Raw genomic sequence first — 6,617 nt, forward strand, 5'->3', positions numbered from 1 at the left:
TGGATGCTTAGAAAGCAAACTTTAGAAACATGCCATCAGAAATGGGGCTAAGATGCTGCCCTGTGAGGAGAACCATTGCACTATATTCCGTGGCTAAGCATGTTTTCTGGTTGGTTCTGGTTTTCTGGTGCTTGGCAAAGAAATAGGGTAGCTGTGCCACTGCGTGGGCATGCGTCAGCTCAGCCTGACATGAGCTTGGAGATGCTGTGGCCCCTGCTTTATGGGAGAGGGTAAATGTGCCCAAGGAAACCTCCTGATTGCTGTCGTCTTCTGCAGCAAGAGGTACAGCAGTGTGGCTGCAGAGAGGATGCCAACATGGGCACAGGTAGAGCCAGCAGTACCAGCACAGCTTCTCTAAGCACAACATAGCCATGGTTTCTGCCAGGATGCTACGTGTACCGTGGGTCTTTGTCTTGAAGTGCTCTCCCACTGTACCTGCTCTCTTGATGCTGCTAAGGCTGAGCTTTCCGAGCAGTACTTGGGGTGGCCTGGCTCCAACTTCTGCCTTCCTGCTGCTACCTCATGTGCTTCCCTTTCCCTCCTCCTCTTACATTTTACTCATCTACTTCAGTTTGTTTCTTGTTAAACTACCCCGTGTTCTATTTAACTATAGCTCCAGTACTTGCACCCACCCCCTACTTTGTTTTTCAGCTCAGCCTTTTGAAAAGAACTGCTTTGTGTTTTCAGCATTAATTTGTATTTCTTTTCTGTTGGTCAGATTTCACTGCACTTCATTAAGTTTTAGAGTGAAACTGGAGTCTGGCAAAATGAAGGGAAGAGCCTTGAAATGTGTCTTCCCTTTAGGATGGAAAAAACCTAATTGGAGCTTTTACCTGTATGTTTCTTAGGAATCCTTTTCCTCGCTTTGTTGATAAGGAGCTTACATTTATGCAGGAGCTTTGATCCAAGTGCCATACAGAGTGCGCAGAGATCTCTTCATCTGTCACTGAGGCACAGCGACTGCGTAACAGTGCACAGACCCGCTGCAAAATTGCTCAGGGCAGGAAGCACTGAATGCTTCACCCGGTTTGATGTTGCAAGGGAACTTAAAGGAATAGAAGGCGGTTACTGTAGCTGGAGGCAAACCAGAGCACCTGCACGTAGAAAGTACCAGGAAGGCCTTGGGGACATGAAAAAGTCCCAATATCCTCTCCAAAAAATGGTAACTTAATTAATGCAGTCCTTTTCTCTAGCAACAGGCAGAGTTACTGCCTTAGTACCTCCCAAGAGGAAAAGAAATGCCTCCTGTGGCACTACGTGGCTGTATCTGCATCTGGGGAGGATTTACTACAGTTGAGTTTCGTTTGGCCAGTGTTATAGTTTAAACCAGAAGCAGTAGTTCATGTGTCAAGAAGCAAACCAAAGCTCTTCCAAAGCAGACTCCTCTTTTTCAGATTGGGTAAATCACATCTTTCTCCCTCAAGATAACAAGACCATTTCTCACTTCTGTTACTGAAAGCACCTGTAAGGTCCCTTGCAGACAAGCATGTTGCACAGTGTCCGCCGGGGTATGAAAATGATTACATTTGTGTGCTCCCCGTTTTCCCAGCCTCATCTGGTGTGGAGCACAGTCAGCCCTTGTCAGCAGAGGAGCACACAATAGCATTCGGGTAATTAGAATAACCATATGCAGTGGCAAATGGGATTCATGATAAGCAGAATGTAATTGTGTACCCTGGAATTTGAACTGTATCCAAATACTCTTATTCAGATAATCAAATCTGGGTAAACTCTTAAAAGGCAGATAAATTTCAGTATTCTGATTATTTCAGTAATCTGATTGTTTTCTTCTCGTTGTTTATTTGCTTTTAATCGGTAAGGGAGAAAATAAGGAGAGGATGTTCTTAGGGGAGGAATCCAAGACTGAGTAGGACACCTGCCCTTGAGCTAGGAAGTCTCCATAACTGTATTCTGTAAGAGGCATTAGCCACAGCAATCTAAAGGAGGAGAAGAGAGATGTGCTCCAGCTCGACTGCGGAGCCTTTGGTTGCAGGTACGCAGTATCATGTCATGATGAAATACAACCTCTCCATGCCACCCTGGAAGTGGCACCAAGTTTTGGTACAGCTTCCTGGCAGTCACCTATGAGTTCCTTTGCTTTTCAGCATGCATGTGAAACCAGTCTTGGCTCTGGATCCTCATCACGCTGTGCAGGATCTCAAGAGCATTCAACCTGGGCTCACTGAGCTTCGCACCAAAAGCATAAGGCACTGCTCAATAACAGAGCAAAAGGACCAAAGTTTTGGGGCCATTTAGAGTCATCAGCCTTGCCGCCCTTTCCAGCCTTTGCCACCTTGCCCATGAATGTCCCTGACTAGACCCTTAGAGCAAGCATCTGTGCCGTGTGTTGTCTTACCCAGAACTGATGCCGCACTCCAGCTGCTGACAAAAAGCTATATATGGGTCAGGAGTGACAGCATGGCTACCCTTTCCCTAGAAATTACCAGATATTGAAATGCAATATTGAGTAAATGGTAAAAGTTGAGGCAGAGAACATTTCTGTCATGTGTTGAAAACTTCTGGATGGCTTTCAAAACATATACTGGCTCTGCATTTCAGCTGAGCCCAAATGAGGGTTCTTCCCTTCTTTTGCAGTCTCCTGATGTTCCAGCCCTCTTCAGCCGATCTGCCAGACTTCTAGGAGAGCTCTCTGAGTTAGAGTAAACCTTTGAACCTCTCGAGGTTCCTCATCACAAACAAGTTCTAGTAACAAAGAATGGGTGAGATGACCAGTAGGAATCATATCAGCGTTTCCATTGTACAATCTCTTCTGTCTGAGGCTTGTGAGAGTCAGCTATAAAAAAGATCACTCCAGGCTGATATTTAGCAGGCAAGATTTTAGCCCTCACACTGGAACAATATCATTTGTGGGTTTGGTATTTACTTTCTTTCTCAATGACTTAAGGAAATACGTTTGCTTCAGGAGTATTTTCTGCTTTCTACCCCCTCCTTGGCTAGCCCTGCAATAGCCTGCCTGGGATCTGAAAGTGAAGGCGGGTTCTTCTTTCTACATCATTGGCATCCATAAAGATTCAAAGCCAAATCTCAGCTGATGATTTTCCTGATAATAATAAAAAAATATAATTCAGCTTTCTTGAACCCATCTTTCCATTGCTGGTGCTCTTGGTTCATGCCTGTGAAGTCAATAGGAGTGGTCTCTAAATGCACACAAAGTGTGGTATAGCTGCAAGGGATTAATATATGAAGCACTGTTCTCTGTATCATTATTTAGGCATATTGTGCTCTCTGAAATCCTGCTTTTCTGTGGATAGCGACTAGATTGCTGCTTTGCATTGAAGCAGATTTTGAAAGAAAGAACTATTCCAGCCTTTCAGTCCTCAGAAATCAGTTCTGGATTTGAATTCTTGGGGAAGTTACTGGTAAAATTCGGGCTCAGGTAGTATAAAGTAGGGGAGACACGTTTCTCAGTCCTTCTCTCACCTGAAGTTCATGGAAGGAACAGGCAGTCAAATGAGTGATACTTCTGCATACCTTCCTAGTCCAGACTAAAGCTTGCACCTTGATCTAATGCATTCTGAGGTCAGTGGCATGGGCTGTTGTTACCTTCAGAGATAGAAACCCTTGATCTGTTTGGGAAGAACTGCTACGATGACATTTCCTCTCCATCTGAGAATAAGCATTCGTTGCACATGCATTCTGTCTCCTCTGTGATAAGACAGCACTCTGTCGTGTTTCCTGGATCTCAGAAATCAGAGGGTTACACTAAGTAAAGGGACACCGTTTTTCGATTACACTGTTGCTTTAAAATACAACTTGCTGGGCTGGGACAGAGATTTCCTTTTGTCCACACAAGTGTGAAATCATTTCTGTGACTCTGAAAAAGCAAGAGGCCTAAAAGGGTTCCCAAACAATAGGCGCTGCGGTACATAAACTGATACAGGAATGCACAGCTCCACATGTAACGCAGTTCTCCCTGCCACAATATTTAATAGGAACTTCCATGACATCGATACGTATCGTAATTGAACATTGTCATTAGATTACATATTTACTGTAATTACATAATTAGGTATGATTGTGCTAATTGGATAAAGACATAATTGACAAAAATCACCAGAAAACAAACACGGAGATTCATGCCACCAAAAGAAAGTGTCTTAATAGCACTAGCGCTGTGAATCTCTTGCTCTCCTCCCAGAAGAAGGATGTTTATAGTACATAGGAAGTTACCAAGGAGCCAGGCATTGACAGATGTTGTGAAGGTGCAGAAGTAATGGCAATTAAATGACTTCTGTTTTAATATCTGATCTCCTTTCCTACACTCAATACTTCACATCGTAGTAGCAGCACATATTCTAACTGATGAAATGACTAGATGCATGACACTTTTTTTCTGCTTGAAATTACAGTTCCTCTGGGATGCAAATACACTTTCCTCTGTCCAAGCTTCATCTGAGCTTACCGTGGTGTGAACAAAGCACCAGTAATTCCGAAGCCAAGCTCTCATAAATGGGGAGAATTTGCCAGGATAATCTATGCAGCAGACTGCAGAGATGTCTAAAATTTGACCAGCGAGTGAAGTATCAGACCCTGGGACAGAAACTGCTTTAGTGTTTAGAAAATACTTTATCTTACAGTGTCTTTGTACTGCTCTGTAAAGCGAGCGTAGGTTAGATACAGGTTGACATAAAGACTTGGTTATTGCTATCACAATTGTGCAGAGAGGTCTTGGCATACGTGGGAACTTGGATGAGAATGTTTCCTCAGAGAGGACCTTCTCCCATCAGTTTGTGCTTGGACACAGCCACGGCACCATGGAACAGGTCATGGTACCTGCAGTGGAAGCCCATGTGCCAAGCGGGGCACAGCTCCCCAGCTCAATATAGTGACGAGGGAGGGAGCGAGAATGATCTTTGAATAAGATCCAGCACAGAGCTGACAGCTCAAGGATTTGTCAATGTGGTGATGAAGAGGAAGTTGAAGTTGCGATGGAAGAGCAGCAAGGAGAGGTGGCGAGTCAGGAACAAAACAGTCGCAGCGGCATTCGCCAACCTGAATTTGGGTTATTTAGGCACAAGTCGAGAGTAAGGGATTTTTTCATAAGGAGATCTGATTGTGTTAGTCTCAATGCACTGGTGATGTTAACAGTACTTTCCCTCGTTAAACTGATCAGGTAGAATAATAATTTTTGGTTTAGATTATGCAGTGTGTAACATTCATGACAAGATTGAGATACAGGAAAATACTTGCAAGGGTAAGTTGTAGAAAATGGTCCTAGCCATGAAATGGTCTAGTTTATATTCTGCAGTTTATAGCTGCAGAATAGGATGTTTTCACAAGTCTAAAAGGGAGTTACATCTCCTGTGTCATGTAGAAATTGGGTGGGATTTGAGATTTTCCATCACCCTAAATGAGAACTCAGGTTCATTGGCTTCCATAGAGGTACATGAGTTACGTCATTGGATTTCATGTCAGAGGACAGATGTTCAGTGCACAAAAGTGATGATGTTGCATCAAGGGATTGGGATGATTTCAGGATGCTTTTAGACAGCAATAAGGCTCCTGGTTAGAAAACCAGTACCAGAGAGGCATGGTTTCCTTATCCTGATTTGTGGTTGGATCACTGGTCTAATAAAATGGTTAACAGTGACTCTGCTGTTAGGGTACTGTACCATGCTGCTCACAGTGCGTGTCTGCAGAGCCTATCAGGTCATTTACTGCATCTGGAGTCATCAGAAATTCCACTGACACTGTCAACATTATGTACATTCAAACCACGCAGGAAGATTGGGTTTTCATCAAACATTCTGAAGAGTGGTATTATTTCTCCCCTTCCTCCTTTATTTCTGGTCAGGCTTTGAACGTAAAGGTAGGGCAGTAGCTTTATTTGTAATCAGCGATGCTACTTCATCCTAAGAAAAGAAAAACAATCATGATGCCGTCTATTCAGCACAGCCCAGCATTTTTTCACAGGGTTTGATTCCCTTGTAATCCCCTTCCAGCACAGGGCTGCTGTGCCTGAGGATGCATTCACCTGAGAGGCAGGATCTGAGGACCGATCCAGCTCCACTGTCTGCACTAGCATATTTTAAGACGCTAATCCCTGTTTGTAAGCCATAATAAATAGGCAGCATACTGCTTTAAGTAATACCTTGGTGGGTAATGGGAATGACTCACAATGATAACATCCTGGTTGTTTGACTGTGAACTAATACAAGTTAAAAATGTAATGTGTTCCTTGTTAAGGGAACACCGTCTTATTCTGACTGCTGAGAGAGGCTCAGTGTTGCATTTCTAACCTCACTAATCTTAAGAAGGCATCGGTGCAAGGGTAAAGTTTACTTAGAACTTTCTATCCTGTCTGCAGTTCTTCTCTTCATCCCACTTCTCCACTCATCCTTTATAAGCATTCAGGAGCCAAGGCGCATGTTCCAAGGTCAACGTTGTATGTATTCAAAAAGGAAAAGACATGTTAGGACAAATTTCATACTAAGCCTTCTTAAAGTGCTTTAAAACAATGTACATGTATGTTCTGTGCTGTAGTGCAGATGCCTCTGCTATGGAGGGGGAAAAGGACTTTTTTGGCCAGGGACAAAATTCCTTCTTGTGTGAAAAGACGTGACCATGTAACCACAGCTCATTGTGTCTTATCTGTT

Source organism: Pezoporus flaviventris, unplaced genomic scaffold, assembly GCF_033815535.1.
Source record: "Pezoporus flaviventris isolate CSIRO_AGI_PZ_B2104156 unplaced genomic scaffold, CSIRO_AGI_Pfla_v1 ptg000093l, whole genome shotgun sequence".
Classification (NCBI taxonomy): Eukaryota; Metazoa; Chordata; class Aves; order Psittaciformes; family Psittacidae; genus Pezoporus; species Pezoporus flaviventris.